Source organism: Ixodes scapularis, unplaced genomic scaffold (assembly GCF_016920785.2).
Source record: "Ixodes scapularis isolate PalLabHiFi unplaced genomic scaffold, ASM1692078v2 PGA_scaffold0__279_contigs__length_252992795, whole genome shotgun sequence".
NCBI classification, from domain to species: Eukaryota; Metazoa; Arthropoda; class Arachnida; order Ixodida; family Ixodidae; genus Ixodes; species Ixodes scapularis.
Window position 1 is genome coordinate 246,960,461 of NW_024609835.1, and position 20,472 is coordinate 246,980,932.

Sequence of the window (20,472 nt, forward strand, 5' to 3'; positions counted from 1 at the left end):
CTGCTTGGCTCGCGTGGTATAATAATATGCTTGTTTGCGATAGTGGCGTGTGCGAGAGCCGATCTAAGTCATGGCGACCATGGCAGTGAGGAAGAAAACGAAATGTATTTTTTATCTTGAGGTATATTCACTTCAATAATAATTATTTTGGGTTTTGGCGACACATTCTTTGAGCTCGCACTGAAGTACGGAAATCTGAGCGTCAGCGGCGAATTGGCCACTTAGCAGCCGAACTATATTCCTCAACGAAAAAAAAGAATGAGACGATTAACACGCACTTTTTCAATGGTGAGCGGAGTAATAAACTGTTGTATTCTTTTTGTCATCGTGCTGCTAATGATGTGGGGACCAGCGTTGTGGAATGTGCAAGGCCGAGCGCGTTTGGGAACGACCAAGGTGCCACTGCAACTGTCGAACATATAGCAAATTGTCTTTTTTCTATGAAGTCTATGAAGGAAAATACCTCGATTGGGAGTATATGAAGCATTAAAATGCACAATGAACGCACTCTTCAACAACCACTAAAATGAAATAAAAATATTCTCAACACACTGGTTTATGAGTTCTCAAAAGTGGTAATACACTTCATCGACAAACACACCAAACACATGACAGATACCCAGTAACGCACTACGGAAAAAAAAAAAAGACAACAAAATAGTCGTAACATATTGCGGCATAAAATCCTAATCTCTTCGCCATTGACAATGTGCACAGAGTCTCGAAGAATAAGGCGCGGTTCAAAATGTCTCTTGCACACCGCTGATGTCTCGGCGAGGCGTTTATCTTCTCGTTTAAGATTTTGTTCCTAGTGTAGTCTCGGCGACTCCTCTTATGGCGCACGAAACAGCGACGGCTTACGATCGTTGGTGCTCTGGCTGCCATTGTTGTCCGGGTAGCCCGACTTGCATGCCGGCGCAAAACAGTGTGTGTCCGTCTTTTTCCTTGCACTCATGACCGAGACCGTAACGGAACAGGGAAGAGTCCCCACCACCACACCACAAAGAAAAGTGCTACGGTGCTACGTTCGGGAGAAGCGCACAGCCTCAGCCTCGCCTTCTTCTTCGCGCATCGCACATCTGCCATCTGCTACCGATTCTCCTAGGACCTGGAACCCCAGCGCCACTTGTGCCTATCTACGTCGACCGTCTTCACGCGGCCCAATGCAAGCAGGCGCCGTTTTTGCCACTACATCCTCTAGAACACTGTAACACGACTGCAATCTTGACCGATCAGTGAATACATCAACACCAGACCCACAAAAACGGCGGTGTCTCATTATTCAAAACAACCCATTAGCTCCCAAACAACTGTTTGGTAAAATTTAGTGATAGACAAATATAAAAAAAATAATTATTAGAAATCATCCCACTAGCTGGACAAAGAAGATATACTAGAGAGACAAGAACTTCTGTCTCCTCATCCAAAGTCAAAGAGGGCCTACTAATACAATTTCCAGTGCTGGTAATCCTAAGTGTCTCCTGAATAACCCTCAGAAATGGATATTTTTCTTTGTCAGCAACAGTAGTCTCAGCCCAGTCAGTGTAACAATTATTGCACTTACTAAGATGGTTTACAATTTTAGAATTGACCGAAGAGGAGTTAACCGCACTTTTGTGTTCTAAAAACCGGTCGTTAAGGCAACGGCCAGTTTGACCTACGTACAAGAACCCGCATGCCAAAGGAATTTCGTACACTATACTGCCATCTCACAATTATTTACCGGATCTCTATGACTTTTTGGGCTACCATGCTTGTCCCCCGAAGAAGGAGTGAGCTTACCTAACTTAAAATCATTTTTGAAAACAACGTTTACACCATGGCTCTCTGCCAAGGTGTGGAGGTTGTGAGAAAAGAGGTGAAAAAAGGGCAAGCACACCTTCTTCTCAGGTTTCTTGCGGGGAACCGCAACGGAACCGAAATTAAAAAGAACATTCGCCAACACACTCGCCAGGAGAGACGAGCTATAACCTGAAGCAACTAGTCGTGACAGAGCAAATCTGGAAGCAAGCATAGATACACGACACATACAGAAGAGACGAAGAACAAAGAGAGCCACGATTTTTACTGACTGTCAAGAAAGACTGAGATGTGTAGGGGCAGCAGGCCTAAAAGCAAAACTGCAAAGAAAATTAAAACGATCGCCAAAGAGCTACGAGCGAAGGGCCCCGTGCTGAAAAGTTGAGTGGATACCAGGACACACAGAGATTCCGGGGAACGAAGGGGCTCACCGGGCCGCAGCGGAGGCAGAAAAAATAATAGCAGCTCTGCGACGTCCCCAACCACTCGTGAGGACAAAGAAGATGCGGAAGACGCAAGGAAAAAGGCCCAACAAGCCAGACAAGCTAGGTAAGCCTATTCGAAAGAACTCGTGCCGACCGAGACCTACCCGCTACACCGGGGGTACGGAATATGGGAAGCGAGCAGACTTGGAAGAATTAAAACCAGCATGGTAGCTACACCGGCCAAACGCAGCCTTTGGGCTGCTTTAAGATGATTTCATCTGCGAAATATTCAGCGAAAGCAAAACGGCAGGCATCAGCCACTTGCAAGCGGGTGTACAGAGGCCTAGAAGATTACTAGAAGACGGCGTGGGAAGAACTAGCCGCCAACGACAAACCGACAACGCTGGAAGCGTGGATCCTCCCAAGAGGCGAAGAAGCACATCTTGGATTCCCTGGTAGAGTTCATCAGGAAGTTCGAGACTCATTCATTCATCGAATAGAGTCATTCAATCTACCTAACAACCACGCTCATCCCCATCTCCTCATCTCAGGGCGCACTACCCGTGGACGAGGATTCTCATTTACTTAAAAACGTACATGTTTTTAATCACTTAGTGTCATACAAGAAAAAACCGACCTCCGACTGTGTAGACACTGGCGTATACTCTGCATCTTGATTGCAGTCCGCCATTTGCTTTGTGTGCACAATGCGCGCCATTTTAGCGCGAACACAACATACCCGCGTTTCTTGCCTTTTACTTCAAAAGCGCATTGACAGTTGTCAACTTTTACCACCCAGGTCAGTCACCCAAAACATAACTTTTCACCTAATTTTTTTTTAAAAATGCTATGCCTTGTTTGTGCTAAGAGAGTCGCGCTATGTACTCGCGTCGTGCCACATCTGCGGAGCCTTCCGTCGAGCGAAACTGCGAAATCGCAAAATTGTCTCTAAATTTAAGCGCATACGAGCGCATATGACACAAAACAGAGAACGGCGAAGTAAGACGAACGCTGGAGCAGTTAATGTAAACCGCGCCTGTGAGTGCTTACCAAACAATTGTTATTAAAGGTGATTTTCTTAACTACCCCCCCCCCCCCCTCACTACATTTTCTGAATCCCCAAACTTTACCCTTTCCGATATGCTATATGGTATCGCGAAATTTATATTATTTTTGTGAAATTGGCATATCAATTTTATGTAAAAACTAACATTCAAATATACCCCACTTTCCAGTGCCGTGACGTGAGTGGCTGGCAGGCTTGCCAGTCGAGAGGGCAGTCTAATAAGTAGACTAAGCCAAGCATTTGTTCGTGCTGGTGCTCGGGTACTGGAATGAGCTGCCAAGGCACCTTGAAGCTGCTTGAAATCAGTTGGGATCAAATTGTAGTAGTAGTAGCAGTGGTAGGCAACCCTTGATTGCGCCCAGAAAGACTAAGCGATTTGTCGGAGACCCCATCTAGGGGTCCCCTCCCAATCACCCCTTAGGCGGCGGCCAGAATCCCTTGGACTCCAGCTGCGTCCTCGGCCAATCGGACGACTTGTTCCGGCACCTTAAGGTCGGTGCAGAGGAGAATAGCTTCCCAACTCTCTTGGGGTATCTTTTCAGTAGCGGTTGGGCTTTGCGGTCAAGCCGGCTGCATTCCCAAACCATATGGCGAAGAGTCGCTCTTGCACCGCATAGCTGGCAGTCTCATAGAATAGATAAATGGGCTAGTTGGTACATCACTGAATGGAAAGCGCCGAATAAGCAAGGACGAAAAAGGGGACAGAGACGAAGCGCTTCGTCTCTGTCCCCTTCTTCGTTCTTGTTTATTCGGCGCTTTCCACCCACTGGCAGTCTCCCTTGTAGCGATCCGGATACCATCGGCTGAGCTGGGCAGGACTGGGGTAGGTGCATGTCTGTGGTCGCCGCCACGACCACAGACATTTGTTCAGCGACGGATACGCCGGAGGTTAGCGCGTCCATTCGCCGACGTAATAATCGAGGATGTCTCGGAACGTGACCACTCTGTCACCCCCCGTCACGATTCGATGGAGGGGTTCAACGTTACTCCGGCCCGGCGAGTGAGACCTCGGGCCGCGTCGTGAGTCTCCTCGTTGCCGGAGAGTGACGAGTGTGCTGGAGTCCAGATCAGCTTCACCTTCGCAGTCTTTTCAGGATCACCTAGTACACGAAGCGAAACTGGCGAGATCCGCACCTTGGCGTATTGGAGAATCGCCATCTGTGAATCGCTGACAACGATCTTGGAGTCTTGCAGCTGGAGTGCCAGAGCGATGGCCACTTCCTCGGATACCTCCGGTTCTGTCGTCCGGCCACTGCAGCTCGCAACGATCTTCCTATTTTCCCTTGCTTGTCAACCACGGCCGCGGCTATGGCATCCCTGTCGTACCTCGCAGCGTCCGTGTAGTGGGTGCACTCTTCCTTCTCTAGTAGTCTTCGAAGGGCCTTGGCCCTAGCCGTTCCTTGCTCCGCATAGTGCACGCGGTGCATGTGCCGCGGCAGGTTCGGGATGCTAAGCTTCTCCCGGACCCTCCTCGGCACGTCTATCTTCTCTCCAGTCTCTCTTTTGAAGCGGATAGCCAGTTTTTCGAGGATGTGACGCCCGGTAGCGCTCTTCGTTAGCCGTTCGAGCTTAGACTTCCGTTGCGCCGTGACGATCTCTTGCACGGCGTTGTGTAGACCCAGTGCCGCTAGCTATTCGTTTGACGTAGAGTCCGGGATGCCAAGTGGTCGCTTGTAAGCCTTCGTGGTCAAGCAGTCTAGTTGGGCTTTCTCCGCCACCCCGAGCCGTAGGAAGGGAAGGACGTATGCCAGCCGGCTCACGACTAAAGCGCGGACGAGGCGTACAAGATTCTTCTTCATTCCGAAGTGGCAGCCCGAGATGCGTGAAATAAGCCGGATGATCTGGTAAGTTGACACATTGAGCAACTCGATCATCTCATAGTTGTTGCCATCCGCCTAGACCCGCACACCCAGGATGCGAATGCTCTTCACCGACGGGGTACGCAGTCCTTGCGACCAGAGCGCGATGTCCGACGGCAGTTGGCGTGACCGAACAGGTTTGAGGAGAAGGAGGAGTTCCGACTTTTGCGGAGAGCAAGTTAAGCCCCTCGGAGTGACGTGACAAATTCTACAGGAAAAGAGTTCACCTTTCGCTGGCGTCCCTTTTTTTCGTCCCTGGCAGGAGAGACTTTCGGTTTGGTGTGTGTATTTTTATACAGCCTGAACTTCGTATACCTCAACGGGCGACTAGTTTCTCAGCTGTAGATGAGTTATTTTACCAGTGCGGTACAACCGCTACTCTGGAGGTTTTAGCGTGTACCACGACCGCACGCTGATACGATGCTCATCCAGAATAAAACGGGTTGAGGTGGGGGTTGAACCCAGGATCCCTAAAGTTTGCAGCGCGTATTTTTTTTTTTTTTTTTTTCAGTTTAAAAATTACGGAAGGACCAAAATTTTAAAATCAATCCTTTGCAACAAAAAAAAATAATTTTGTTGACCTAATATTTCGGATTTTAATTCAGCGATGTTTGTGGTGTTTTAGACAATTTTCAGTCAAATCGGGGACTTTGAAGAAAACGCCGAATTCATTTTATGACCGTTATATAACAAAATCTTTATGGCGTGGTTAACAAAAACAATTTAAGTTGTTTGTTAATAAATATTAAACTCGATCGCACCGATAATTCTGCTAGCCAACCTAGATGAATGTGTCAAAGATGACCACACTTATATGTTCGCGAATAATTTCCAATTTCACGTGGCCGGGTTGAAAATGATGCGTGCTTGTTGGACGGTTTATTTTGTGTAATAGTATTTTACAGGACAGGTTGGGGAGTCGCATTTGGAAAAAGAGCGACGTCTTTTCGGAGCGCTTTTTCGGGCATGAAAGCAATCTCCACGCTGCTTGTTTCCGGGAGGGTGGTCCACGGTGACGCTAACCTCTGACGCTAATCCCCGCCCTTGTGGTGCTTGGAAAAAGTTTGCGAAGTGCCCCCAAAAAAGAAGGTCAAAGATATAAGGAGGTAGACCGCGGAACAAAAAAGAGACAAATCTACGATGAAAAGCAACGTACGCTACGAGCTAACTTAGCCAATCCAGTGCTCCGCCAGTGACACGTGACTTCACGCTCCGTGCTTCGCTCCGCACAACCGAAAGGTCACCTGACGCTTGTGGTGGGTCGAAGTGTCAGTTGCGCTCGATCGCAATGTGAAACGGAGCTCAGAGGCGAAGAACCCACATCGTCTTTGAGCGAGGAAGTTACACTGTAGAAGCTGCGTTGGAGGACGAGCCACATATTTGACGAAGAGCGCCAGCGTCTGTCCAAACTACTCTCTTGATTGTTTATGGACTATTCCTCTAGCTGACTGTGCGCTCCAGTGCTATATCTTTGTGAGGAGTAGTGGGTTACAGAAAGGGACGAATTGTTCGAAAGGAGCGTCTGCGATACTTTTGCGAAGGTTCACAGTGGCACGTGTCTCAGGTTTCTGAATTCATTTTGCTGGCGCAGTCCTTCCGATTCCTCGATCCTCTAAAAAAGTAAATATGTATTCTGAAATAATATGCTCCATTACTTTACAGCAAACACTTGTCGACGATATGGGTCAGTAGTTATCTACCCTGAATACAGGAACAAAACGGGAATATAGCCATTCTTGTGGGAGCGCACACGTCTGTAATGATACGTCAAATATAATTTTAAGATAGTGAGATAGCGACTCAGCATATTTTTTTAGAAACGCATTTGGTATTTTATCGGGGCTTGTTGATTTCTTCGAATGAAGGGATAACAACTTCGCAAATATCCTCGATTGGGTTATCACCACTCGTGGTCTGCTCTTTTCTGTATTACAGCCTTTAACTCCACGCACAATTTGTAAATCCTGGGATAAAAAACTGACTGGAAAAAACTATTAAAATGCTCGGCCATTTCCACCTTCAACAGCTTGTTCGATCGGTTCCTTTCGCTCTCTTAAAAACGCCAAAACTTATTGGGGGCAGTTTTTATCAAGTTGTGAAGAGTTGTTGAAAAACATCATTCCTTGGCTTCTTTCAGCGTCGTTTTTAACTTGTTTCTTAACGCGCTAACGTTTTCCTTACTATGCTTTTTATGTATTGTGATTTGACGTTTTAGGTGAATGATTTCGCGGGTTATTCAAGGATTTGTACGATAGGCACATTTCTTTCTGTTAGGAACGTAGTGATCAATGAAGAAATAAATTGTCGTTTTAAACAAATTCCAGAGATCGTCGACTGTACCAATAGTGGTGATTTGGTCAAATGCTTTTATTGATGTCTCTTAATAGTCTAAAATGCTTCTATCGTTAGCGCGAGCAAAGTCTTTGACAACTATGGCCGTAGAAGCCTGGCAGTAGCCATGCTGTGGTAGGGAGGTCATGAATAAGACCATTTTGTGTTCTGAAATCCCTTCAATAACAGAAACTTCGTATTCTGCTGTATTATCTGTAATAAAGGCTAAATCCAGTACTGACTGGTGATCGGTGATTCTAGTGCAGTCTTTGTCTATTTTTGGGTAAGATTGTGATTAAAAACGATGTCCAGTACTTTTTTCCGTTGGAAATATCAGTGTAATCAGTGTTACCAGTAAGCCCCAGTTCACATGTGGAAAGTTTAAGTCTCCAGTTAGAACTACCCTGGTGTCACCATTTACATGTTTGCAAATATACTCGTTCAAGCAGTCTAAACATTTAACTCGCGCGTTTGGCGTCGACTTCCTCAAGATGAAACGCACGATTGCAATAAGACATTAGGCAGCAAACAGCTTCTTCACAGTCGCATTCAAGTTCCACACAACTAATGTCATTTATCAGAGCAACCGCGACGACCTCTACTGTTTCTATCGGGCCTTGTTAGTTTATAATCCGGAGGAACATTGCACTCGATCGCAACATCAGAAGTAAGCCATGTCTTTGTAATGGCGGCCACAAGGGGATCTCAAGAAAGAAACACATATTCCAGCGTCTCTGTTTTATTAACCGCACTTCGCGCATTTAGGTTCATAACTCTCAATTGAGAAAGGTCGTTTTAGAGCGCAGCTCTTAGGCGTCCGTTTCCGGCTTGAGCGGCGTCGCCGGCGGCGTAACCACGCGATGACGATGAGGATGACGTCATCCTCATTGTCATCGTCACTGACGACGTCATCAGTGACGTCACGTGTGACATCATCATTGAAAATGACGATGACGCTAAATTCCCCGCAAAATTTAGCGGAAATAATGTCTCCGCTAAATCTAGCGGAAAAAAATTCCCCGCTTATTTTAGCGGAAAAAATTTCCCCGCTCAATTTAGTGAAAAAAATGCCCGCTAAAGTGAGGGGAAAAAATTGCCCCGCTAAATTCCCGCCAAATTTACACGCAATGCTCTCACGAAAGATGTGCATTTTCTGCGACTTGCGTTAAGCACACGTCGATGCACACCCATGTTAGTGGTGAGGGACTTTCCACCTTCTTCCCTCAGTACCCTTCCCTCCTGCTCCTCAAGAGCTGCGCTCTAATTCGGCGTTACAGGGAATTCTAAACGTCTTTCTTTTTTTTCTTTTTTTTTTTTTTCTTGTCTTGTTTGCAGTTAGTCACGTACCGGGTTGGATAGAACGTAGCTGCTATATATAGTGCGGGGTCCCACAGAAATGCTTGGTTGTTAATCCTGAGCCTATCATGGACTAGAGAAACTTCATCGCCCCTTCCTTTGTTTGATGCCGCGCTCCTCCAAAGCCGTCTTCTTATCTCTATTCTTTCTTTTGCGTAGTCACCGCTTATGCTTATCTTTGTTCCTTTTAAATTTTGCTGTTCTTCAGAATTTTATTGTTTTCGTTGCAGTAGAAGAATTTCGTCATTACAGGTCTATTTGCCTCATCACGCTTTTGTTTAAGTTCGTTAATTCGCTCGACGGAAGTTACATTGACGCCGAAAACTTTCTCGAATACGTCTTCCGTTACGGTTTGCTTCAGCACTTCGGTGCTTTCATTATCTTGCTCGCGTAAGACAAAAGCTAAAAGTTTATTTTTTCTGCTTCTATTTTCCAAGTCGATAAGTCTATTATTTTGCTGACTTACCGTTCGTTCTAGAATCGCAACAGCCTTCTTCAGACTGTTAACTTTGTCATTTCTTTTTGAATATTTACCGGTGTTTTTTTCCAACCTGGCAATTTTGGAGTTAAAGTTTGTCATTTCTTGTTTAAGACCATCTGTTCCGGTCTTCACCTCATTGAAGTTGTTTACTCATATCGCCTTGGTTGTCTAGGGTCTTTTGCAAAGTAGCTTCTATATATGTTGGACCTGGCTTTGACTCAACGCCTCCAGACGGCAGAAGCAACATTAACACGCTCCAACAATCTCACAAAATGGCACGACACTATTGAAGGCACGGCACTATCACCAAAAATCTGCAGTAATTTCTACAACTATAGTTAATCAATTGCAAAACGTTAGCCATTCCGGCCGTTTGGTGAGTGCCGAGCCCTTTGATATTTTCGTGAAGCGTGGCGAGTGACGTGGATGATCCTCGATGAAGATTCAACCAGTCCTGGTTGGTGATGACGTGGTTGAGTCCGTTGGTATATTCGGGGACGAAAAACGGCGTGTACGGTGACGCCGTGCCTATACTTCGTTTCAGCTTCGGTCCGAGCGCGGCCGATGTTATGAGCCGAAGGACCAATCAAACACCGCAAAAAGCGCAGCGTCATGGCGTGCTCTCTGCGCTTGATAAGACTAGCTGGCGGAGGAGCACGCACAGAGAGACGGCGAATACCGGCTGGTCCTATCAACTGCAGAGGGCACACCATGACGTTGTGCCTCTTTCGCTGTTTGATTGGCCCTTCGGCTCATAACATCGCCCGCGCTCGGACCGAAGCTGAAACGAAGTATGGTATCGGCACTAGCTGCATAATCAACTGCAGAAAGTGAGCCATGCCGGCTGTTTGGTGAGTGGCAGGCTTAATATTAGATATATACCGGCATATATCCGATTTTGGAAAGCCAGTGGCTTTGACAGTCCAATGTTGACCGGCCAGTGCCAACGTACCAACAATATTAGAAAATCATTGGCTCTGATAGTTTATTATTGGCCAATGTGATTCCAATATTGGTAAACATATGGCTCAGTTGGTTCATTGCTGGGCCATTCTTTGCCGCATCAAATCCAATGTTGACCTAATACTGAGTGCTGCCAGGGGGTGCTGATACTCCCTCTCACGAATCACAATGCAGAAAATGAAACATGTTGAATCCTTTTGTTTGTAGTGAAACACCCGCATTACTCGCATCAATTTCTAAGACCGCGAACTCACGCCAGTGCTCAATCTGACAGAGGTTTTATGTGGTGAAGGCGCCCTCTAACCGAGTCTTCGGCTGCACGTCAAAAGATGCCTAGGTGGTCGAAATCCATCGAGCACGCTGCGGGGGCCCGCCAGATGCCCTTCGTTGGTATGGCACGTACAAACGATAAACTGCATTTTGACAGCTGTGCTTTGCATGCGTTGTCCTTATCATATTAGGTACTAATAACTTCCAGAAGGAACACTCTGGTGATCTTCTGATAGGAGTATAATTTTATAGCTTGTTTAGCATTCGTTTTTCGCCACACAATATCACGTGACAACGCACTTGATTCTAAATTTACTTTTTACTTTCGTTGTTGTCCGTGCTTTTTTCCAATCTCTATCACTAACGATTGGCCACATGTATAGGTTTTTGATCGAATCGCATTGTTGTTGTTTTTTTATACATCACTGACGAAACGAAAGAAACAAACAGTTATATAAGTGCCGTCATAAGTGTAGAGTTCTTTTACAAGCAAAGGCCTTATTAAAAAAAAGCATTGAAAGATTTGATTGCTTGAGAGTGCGCTGCTACTGCGGTGGCGTCGCGGTTGATGTAGCTGAGGGGGCGTGCAAGTACCTTCTTCGCACTGCAGCACAGTACACTGAAGTTTCGTGGCAGCAGGTAAGGGTGGCAGGGTTGGAAAAGGTGGCGCAGTCCGAAGATTGCGCCCCCTGACGACGGCAACAAACAAGAAACCATCTGTATAAAAGAAGAAAATTCGAGTAGAAAACAGCTAAGTCGATGAAAGCTGCTGCTCCTCCTCGCGATTTAGTCACCCCTGATGAACAAACCGAGCAGGTTTTGAAACATCGGGGAGAACCGTTTTTTGGATTTGGGTTGGAGCTCTTCCGACTACACTTAAAGGCAAACTCGCACGTGAGACGCCCAATGTGAGGCAAACAGTGATGCCACACTTACGCTCAGTGTCTCACAATTTAAACAAAGTGGGCCAGCGCTACAGCGTTCCCGTTGTGTTCTCGGCGCCCAATAAGATGGCTCTGCCATAGAATCAATAGACACGAGCAGTCGTCTGAACTTTGCAGCGCGAAACACAAGGCTAAATTTGCTGAGTGTGCTTAGGGCGTTGTGTACCAGATCCCAGTGTCGTGCAGGGGGCAGCCAGAAGGGCAAATGTATCGATGACTGTGCGCGTGAGCCCGCGGCTGCCACGCATCCTAGCCCGTCTGGCCATCTCATCGTTCACTGCCGTAAGTGCTCCTGGTTACCGGAGTTACGTGATGTTAAGATTTTTGCTAGATATAAAAAAAAAACCAGAGAACTGCATGAGGTATTCGAAATTCGTGATAAAGGTAAAGATTGTGTAAGTGAGGCGTCCATCGCCCTTTCAAACAGAATGATTTTTTCAAAAATTCTTTACGCCAATTCGATGATGCCTAGACTGGTCATGGGGCCTATTGCCGGTGAGAAGTTTTGGTATCGCCGCCTGGAGAAATTTTTTCACAACTCAGGGTGAGTTGCGAACCTTTGCTACACCTCTGTGCACCTGTGCATCTTTGCGCCTTTGCTGGTGCAAGTACGTGCATGCTTGGGAGAAGAGCGTGTTGGTTTAAGCATGGATAAAGAAAGAATAAAACAATCAAAACAGGGACAACACAACCACATCTTTCACTGAAAGATGTGGTTGTGTTGTCCCTGTTTTAATTGTTTTATTCTTTCTTTATCCATGAAGCACGTGCAATGCCAAGCTTCTATACACAATAAAAATTAAAACATAACCGCGTGAGGAAAAGTGAGGAAAAGAGAAGCGCTCCTAGCGAGCTTCTCACCGCGATTACATGCACTTTACGTGTTCTTTCCGAATAAACTACAGCAGCGAGGGGGCCTTTTGTTTGTCTTGCTCTGTCCATGTCCTTGTTGTTTTCGCGCTTTTATACCTTTTAAGGTAGACATAAGTCGATTTAAATGCGGTGTTTTTTTTATTAAATGCAGATCTTTTTTAACAACACTGCATTAGTTGCACGATATTTTCGCTAAAGCAAGCTAACGATTAAAGCTTTTTTTATCTGCTATTGGTTCAAGTAAACTAATCATGTATGTGGTAACTTGTCTGGCCCCCATACGAATGCGTATGATTGAGAAAGATATAACTGCTTTTTCCAATCACTACTGAATCCATACGGCTTGTCTTATCTCTTCCCATGGAAAGGCTTTAGTCTTTTTTTTCATTAACTTTTTCTGGGAGAAGTTTAATACAGGCAAGTTGCCAATTCGAGACGTATTTTATTTTTGTGTCGTCTGAAATGTTCTTTCGCCCAGTGCCAAACAAAAATATTATTGTGTTAACCTATATTTTAATTGTCTGTTATTTTGTTTGTTCACAGTACATCACGTTCTCTGTGCGTGAATCACGTGCCCCGACCTGAATTGTTAAGAAAAGAAAACCGCCTTTTTTCGGTTTTAGCAAGCAATCACCTTCTTTTATGTTGTTCTTTTTTCGGAACGACACATTTTGTTCAATTATTACACAAGCTTTCAATTTAATTATGCTTCGCAGCTCTCTTGAGTGAGCGACCTGGGAGGCACCATCGAGCAGGGAATCCTGCTGAAACACCTTACATTTTGCGAATGAAGATATTCGAGGCGGCAATGTTTTTAAACATCAGTGTTAATTTGTAGCTACGTTGGAGCTTGCTACTTCAAAGGGGCATTCAATTGTCGACTTTATTATTTTGGTTGACTTACAATTGACAAAAAGGGCCGACATTGCATTAGTTCACCCACGGGGAGATGTCACTGTTGAAAAAAATGAGAATCATTAAAACTCTATGTGTGCTTGTTGTCTCTAAGGGCAATGCAAACATAGATGACTTCATTTTTATTCGATCGGACATTCACTTACTAAAAGCAAAGTCATGATACGATAAATGTTTCTCCTTATACATATTAGCAATGAATAAAAAATGGCTTGCCAAAGATTTGCAAAAACACTGCTAAAAAGGTGGCCATTAGGGCGCAGTCCGAGTTTATCCTTCTTAACATTATTATGAAAGCTGGGCTAATAATAAATTACAAGAGTAGAAAACCTGGGATAGTAATGAATAACAAGTTTTAAGAAAATGGTCTATCATTAGTTGGCAATGTTGGGAAAATTGCTATGTAACCATAAAAATATATTGGAGAAAATGGTTTTTGATTCGAAGACAATATTAGAAAAGCCAGAATATAATTGGTTAAGAATATTAGACTAAATTAGCGTATCACTGGATACCAATTTTGAAGTCCTGGCAATTTTGGATACAAATATCAGAAATAGTGGCATAATACTGAAAACCAATATCGGAAATCGGGGCACAATAGTGGATAACTATATCAGAAATCATGGCCTATCATTGGACATCAATATTGGAAATGCGTGAGTATTACTGGGGTCCAATGTTGGAAATCATGGCATAATATTGATAGAAATATTGGTATGAAATTGGATAAATTGGAACGCCTATGTTAGGATGAGAACGGAAGGAAACCTGAATCGTCATAGGCCAAATATCAGAATATTCATTAGCCCCAGCGTTAAAGCGGGTTGCGCTAAGATATTTGATCTAATATTCAAATCCAATCAATCCAATATTGTACCAACATCGGGCCAACGCTGGTATGCTACTTGGGGATATTTGTTCTTAAATATTTGAAATATCGCGGGTTATAACGAACATCAGAATACAGATCAGTTGTCGGCTTTCGTCGTTTGGGCTTCACTTCTAGACTTAAGCTCTCCTTTTACCACAATATCTTCTCAAAAGCACACACTCCAAGGATGTCAAATTCGCGTACCCAGTAAATGAGTTTCTTTCAAAGGTCAGCCTGCGTGTACTCCAGGCCGCCAACTGATCTTAGGCACACTTAGCTGGGAGATGTGGTTCGAGAGTTGCCCGCTCTCCGAAGTTCCCACAAAACAGTCCTGAAAGGCACCTCGAGCACTCTGTCTGCACTCCACCTCCGAGTCTCTAAGCCGAATCCGAGTTCACCGACACGCTTTCCGTCCTTGTGGGAGCTGCGTACCGCCCTGACGGGATTTACGTCAGCCTCTTCACTGATGGCTTACGTACATTTCGAGTTGGCACTCATCGTGCACAAAAGACACCTAGGCAAGTTGCGTCACAAGTAACAAGGCCCGTGGAAGTGTTCCGTTATCGCAAACCCTCAGAGTTAAAAGCAAATAAAAAGAACAGCAGCGCTTTTATCCGACACGTTTCAAAAGATTCGAAGAACACGGTGTCCATTCCGTTTTGCGTCTTCCAAGGGGAAATTCAGTTTGTCGCGGACATCACTCAATGTCGCGCGAAAAGGCACTTCTCAGCCGAAGGAGCAGCGGAGGCGAACATCTTGAAAAACATGAACGTCGACTTCCGTCGCTGCCAGCAGCGAGCGCGGGATTGGATAAGACAAATGCAGCCCTTAGATCCAATCAAGCACTTTGCGCCCGGTCGAAGCGAAAGGGACTTTATTTGTGTCTGTTTGCCTTTTTCTCCCTGCTATTTCGTACTTTAAATGTATTGCTGCCGATTTGCTTTTCACAGAGCTGCATTGCTCTTCGACTGCGCCATCTCGATCTTCCCGTGAAAAATAGCTTTCTATATACGACAGAACTGTATGTCTTGTTTTACCTTAAGCGGTTTCGATCCTTTGTATAGTTGTTGACTATAGAAATTAGATTTTCAAACAAAACTAAAAAAACGCGTCACCGAAATTTATATTTAGCGCACAGCTTACACATTTTTTGTTTATATATTTCCCACTTGCGAGAAAGCTTCTGTGCCATTTTTAAGTCCATCGTTTAGATCATTTTTTTTTTTTTTTGTTTTACGTTTTCACCGTCGAAACTTATATTCGCTATGGCAAAGTGGATTTATTTGTTTGTAACCGAAATAATAATATATCCTCTAGAAGTAGAAAAAAAAAAAAAGCCCTGTGCTGTTGGCGCAAAGCGGAGATGGAAATAAGAATGAGAAATTCCGGGATGAGGTGTTTCATCTGTCAAGCGAAAATTGCCAAGTGCAATGAACCGTGGCCGAGCTGATTTGTGCGCACTGCGGCTCTCGCGATTGTGAAAATACATAAGCAACCGTAACAGCATAAAGCCAACGAAAGTTCGAGAATGTTCTCGGCCGTTCGTGATAGTGTACGGGGGAATGTGGAGCGCCCCCTTTTTTACAAAAGCCGAAGGATTATCTACTCCGTGGGTCGGCAACACCAGAGGTGTCTGTCACCGATGCTGAAGCCCGCTAATACCCCGAAAATTGCGAATATCTATTTGCATATTTAATTTACCAGGAAGGAGAATTTTATGCGCGGGGTAGAGAAGAAGCGACACGATTCTCGGGCGCTCGAGGTCAACGATTGCTTAATGCGATAAGATCCCTTGGCTACTTGACCCGGATTTCGCGGTACGGTACCTGGCCTCGAATGCGCCGTGCGTATGCGGACGTCATTTTCGAGGTCGTCCTAAAGTCGTCCTTGAGGCCTTCTGAGAAGTAGTCCTAGACTTCGTCTTTGACGCCGTCCTCTAGGACGTCGTCTGCGAAGTCGCCCTATACGTCGTTCTTAAGGTCGTCCAAGAGGTCGTCCACGACGTCGCCCTAGAGGACATCCTAGACGTCGTTATAGACGTCGTCTTTAACGTCATTCCCTAGGATGTCGTCCTAGACGTCGTTTCTGAGGTCGTTCTAAAGGTTCAGATCAGATCAGATTTATTTTCCTCAAAGGTATCCTAATTGGGATACATTACATGAGGGGGGAGGGGGACAAATACAACATTCAATGTAGAATATTAAAAGGTAAACAACAAAACACACAAAAAACATTCATTGATCATACTTTACAAATGAGAATCACAAATATTGGGAAATTTATTAGTATTAGTTTTATGAACGATGTGAGCGTGTAAGGAATTCCAGTCGGCAAGAGCAAGTAAAAGGGGGGAATTTTGAAATTTGTTAGTTCTGGAGAAGAGAGGCTGAATTTTTAGTGGAAGGTCGCAGCGCTTTGAAACGTAAGATGGATCTTGGAGATAGAGGCTAGGAAATTCGGATGATGATTAGTGGATGCCATGAAGGAAAACAAGACGGGTTAGTTTAGTTCTAACGGTTAGAGGTTTCAACTCCAGGTTGGTTTTAATAATAGTGACACTCGAGGTTCGTGAATAGTCATGCACGATGTAACGCGATGCCTTGTTTTGAACAGATTCGAGCTTGTTAAGAAGGTGTGCTTGATGAGGCCACCAGATGATGTTGGCGTATTTCGAGTTTGGATCGCACAAATGCTTTGTAGGCGGTTAGTCTGACGGTCTGAGATGAGCTGAAAAGGTTGCGTTTGATGTATCCGAGTGATTTACATGCACTTGAAACGGTGTTATGGATGTGATCGTTCCAGGTGAGGTCCCCTCTGAAAAAATTACTCCTAAGTCCTTGTATGTTCGAACATTTTCTGTCTTCGTGGTTAATGGAATAATTCCTTGGCGTGGAAGAAAACTGACTGACAAATTGATCTATAATGAACTCAGTTGACATTATTATTCCTCTTTTGGTTACTTCGGCTTACTTTTGACCCATTGGCCATAAATTCGAATTAAATGTCAATATGATGACTCTTCATTACTTCAACGAATTGAATTTTTATGTGATGATTATGGACATTATGATTACTCTTTTGATTACTTCCAGTTACTCTCAATGCAATTGACTTTAATTCGAGCTAAGTGACATTTGGCAATTCTTGTTTACCTGGTGCAATTATAGTGCCAATTTATCGGTTGTTATCTCAATCATACATTATTATTAGTCTTAATTACTTAAGGTTACTTTTGATCCAAAGGACTTCAATTCGGCCTCATTGATATTACGATGACTGTTTTGATTTTTTGGACTAATATTTAACAAAAGTATTTATTATTAGCTCAATCGACATCATAATTATTGTTTGATTACTTTGACTTACTATTGACCGAATGAACTTTTTTTCGGCCTAACTGACATTTTGGCTACTCTTATGATTACTTCGTGTTATTATACCTCCAATTGATCAATAATGAACTCAGTTGACATTATTATTACTCTTCTGATTACTTCGAGTTAATTTTAACCCAGTGGACTTGAATTCGACCGAAATGACGACTCTTTTGTTACTTTGAGCTTATCTTCATACAAACGTATTTACTATGACCCTAATGTATATTATGATTAGTCTTCTGATTACTTTGAGTTACCTTTACCCAATGGCTTTGTCTTATTTCTCAATTTGGTAACTCTTCTGATTGCTTTGAGGTCACATTCAACAAATGGGTTTTCTAAGAGCTCGATTCACATTTTTATTGCTCCTTTGTCCCAACTAATCCTTATTCGGCTTAATTGACATTGCGATAAGACTTGACTATTTTCTGCTAATTTTCAACTAATTGATTTATTACGGGCACAATTGACATGATGATTTTCTTTTATTTACTATTAACCAAATGGCCTTTAAATCCGCACAATTAACATATTGGTGACAATTATAAGTGTTTGAGGTTATTGCGTTACCAATTTCTCTATCATGAGCTGAATTTTCATAGCAACGGCTCTTGATTAATTCGAGTTACTATTGACCCAGCCAACATTAATTCGGCTTAATTGACAGTTTGATGATTCTTGATTACTTTGAGCTAATATCGAACCAATTGCGTTCTTATGGGCTAAATTTGCATTATGATTACCCTTCAAATGGTTTGAGCTACTATTGACCCAGTATTTTTATTACTTTGGGTCATTATACAGCCAATTTAATAAATATTAGCTATATTGCCGCGCGCGCAGCTTGTCAAGTAGGCAGCGTGCGCGTGGCCTAACGGTTATCGCGCCTGCCTCTCACGCGAAAAGCCAGGGTTCGGTTCCTGGGAGCGACGTGTATTTAGTGTACTCCTGTAATTTAGTGTTCTGGAAAATTCGCCAATCCTGTTGCTTGTTCGAGGTCCGAATGTTCTGCGCGTCGCACTTTCTACGCCGATTATTCCAGAATCCCACGCATGTACATAAGGGGTTTCGCGTGGTGAGCCAAAGTCAGTCTCGCCTCAGCGTTCGATCCTGCTGCTTCGCCGCCTTCGACGCCCGGGACGCTCTGTTGCTATCTTTCTTTATTTTCCTTTTATTTTTGGGCACAAGTTCGCCTCATTAAATGTTTGGTTTCTTCACTTATCATCGCCTCATCACTTGTGCCCAAAAATCAAAATGTCATATCACGTGACATTTTGGTGGAGGTGCGGGGTATCGCATTCTATGCCCGTGGAGCGTACCCCTCCAAAAACATCCCGGCCAAGCGACGTGCTCAGCCCCGGAAGACACCGAAGGCCGAAGAAGCCGTCGTATCAGAGGTCAGTCTCCTGAATTGGGTTTACTGCCGGACAAGCCCAAGCCGAAGAAACGACGATGGCCAACCAGTCGCAGACGCAGGCCACCTCTGTCGTCATCTACCTGCCCGTAGCACCACAGACGGCTGCTCCGTTCCATGGTGAACTCCACGAAGACGTCGAAGATTGGATCGACCAGTATGAACGCGTCGCCCGACACAATGGCTGGACCAACGAGCAACGGCTGCAAAACGTGTATTTCTCGCTCGAGGGGACTGCCAGGTACTGGCACGAAGATCACGAGTCTTCTTTGGCATCGTGGGACGTCTTCAAGAGCCAGCTGAAGGCGACATTTGTCAACCAGCATCGCCGAGAGAGGGCCGAAGACTTACCTCGTACCAGAACTCAAGGCCCCAACGAGAGCATCACCGGCTTCATGGAAGAGGTTCTGCACCTGAGCGCCCGCGCCGACCCTCAGGCTACGGAAGAAAAGAAGGTTAGGATCCTCATGCGGGGCGTGAGAGACTACATCTTCGGTGGCCTTGTTCGTAGCCCTCCAACTACAGTCGAAGATTTTGTCACCGAGGCGACGAACATCGAGCGTGCCCTGCAAGCCCGAGCCCCTCACTACCATCGACCACCCGGCCTCGCTGCCCTCGCGCCGTCTAGCTGTGATTTTAGCTCCAGTATCCCAGGCATTCGCGAGGTCATTCGAGACGTTGTCCGGGAAGAGCTCAGGAAGCTGCTGCCTACTGCCAACCAGCCGGCTTCATTGTCGATAGCCGAAGTGATACGCGAAGAAGTTCAGCGGGCAATTCAACCGGAGGCTCCTGCCAGCGTAGCAGCACCCGAGGAGCTCACTCTGACCTACGCCGCAATGGCCCGACGGCCACCACCTCCTCCTTAAGCCTATGTCGCGCCGCCCCGACGTCAGTCTCCTGCGCCGCAGCACGACCGCCGCCACGACGTCCAGGTCCAGTACGCCTGCCAGGAGCCCCACGCACCCCGGAAGACCGAAGTGTGGCGAACGCCCCACCGATGCCCTCTGTGTTTCCACTGTGGGGAAGCAAACCACACCTACCGCCAATGCCCATACCGACGACTCGGTCTGCGGGGGTTCCGCTCGAATGACCCACGCCCCCGTTATGGCGAACGCCCTCGGGAGATCGACGAGTACCTGCGACGACCTCAGTCCCCCGAGCCTGCGTCCCGCCGAGAGTTCCGGTCGCCGTCGCCACGACGTCCAGCTTCACCGATGCGCCGGCCCCGACGTGAAAACCTGTCACCTCTCGCTCCTCGCCGAGGAAACTAGGCGCGGCAACCCCTGGAAGTGGAGTTGCCGAAGACGACCGACGCCAAGATCCTCCACGAACGTCGGAGGGCCCTCACTCGAACGCTACCAAAGACCGAAACGACGCCCCTGCAGCGGTGTCCAATAACCTAAACATCGTCATCGACGGCCACGAAGCATCAGCGCTCGTGGACACCGGAGCATACTACTCAGTCTTGAGTGGGAGGCTCTCTCGCCGCCTTCGAAAAGTCACGACGCCATGGGATGGACCTCA

General features: G+C 45.6%; 1 pseudogene; it reads right to left on the minus strand.

The window, feature by feature from the left end:
• Positions 1-6,846: 6,846 nt before the first annotated feature.
• Positions 6,847-9,565, minus strand: LOC115312524 (annotated as a pseudogene).
• Positions 9,566-20,472: the final 10,907 nt, after the last annotated feature.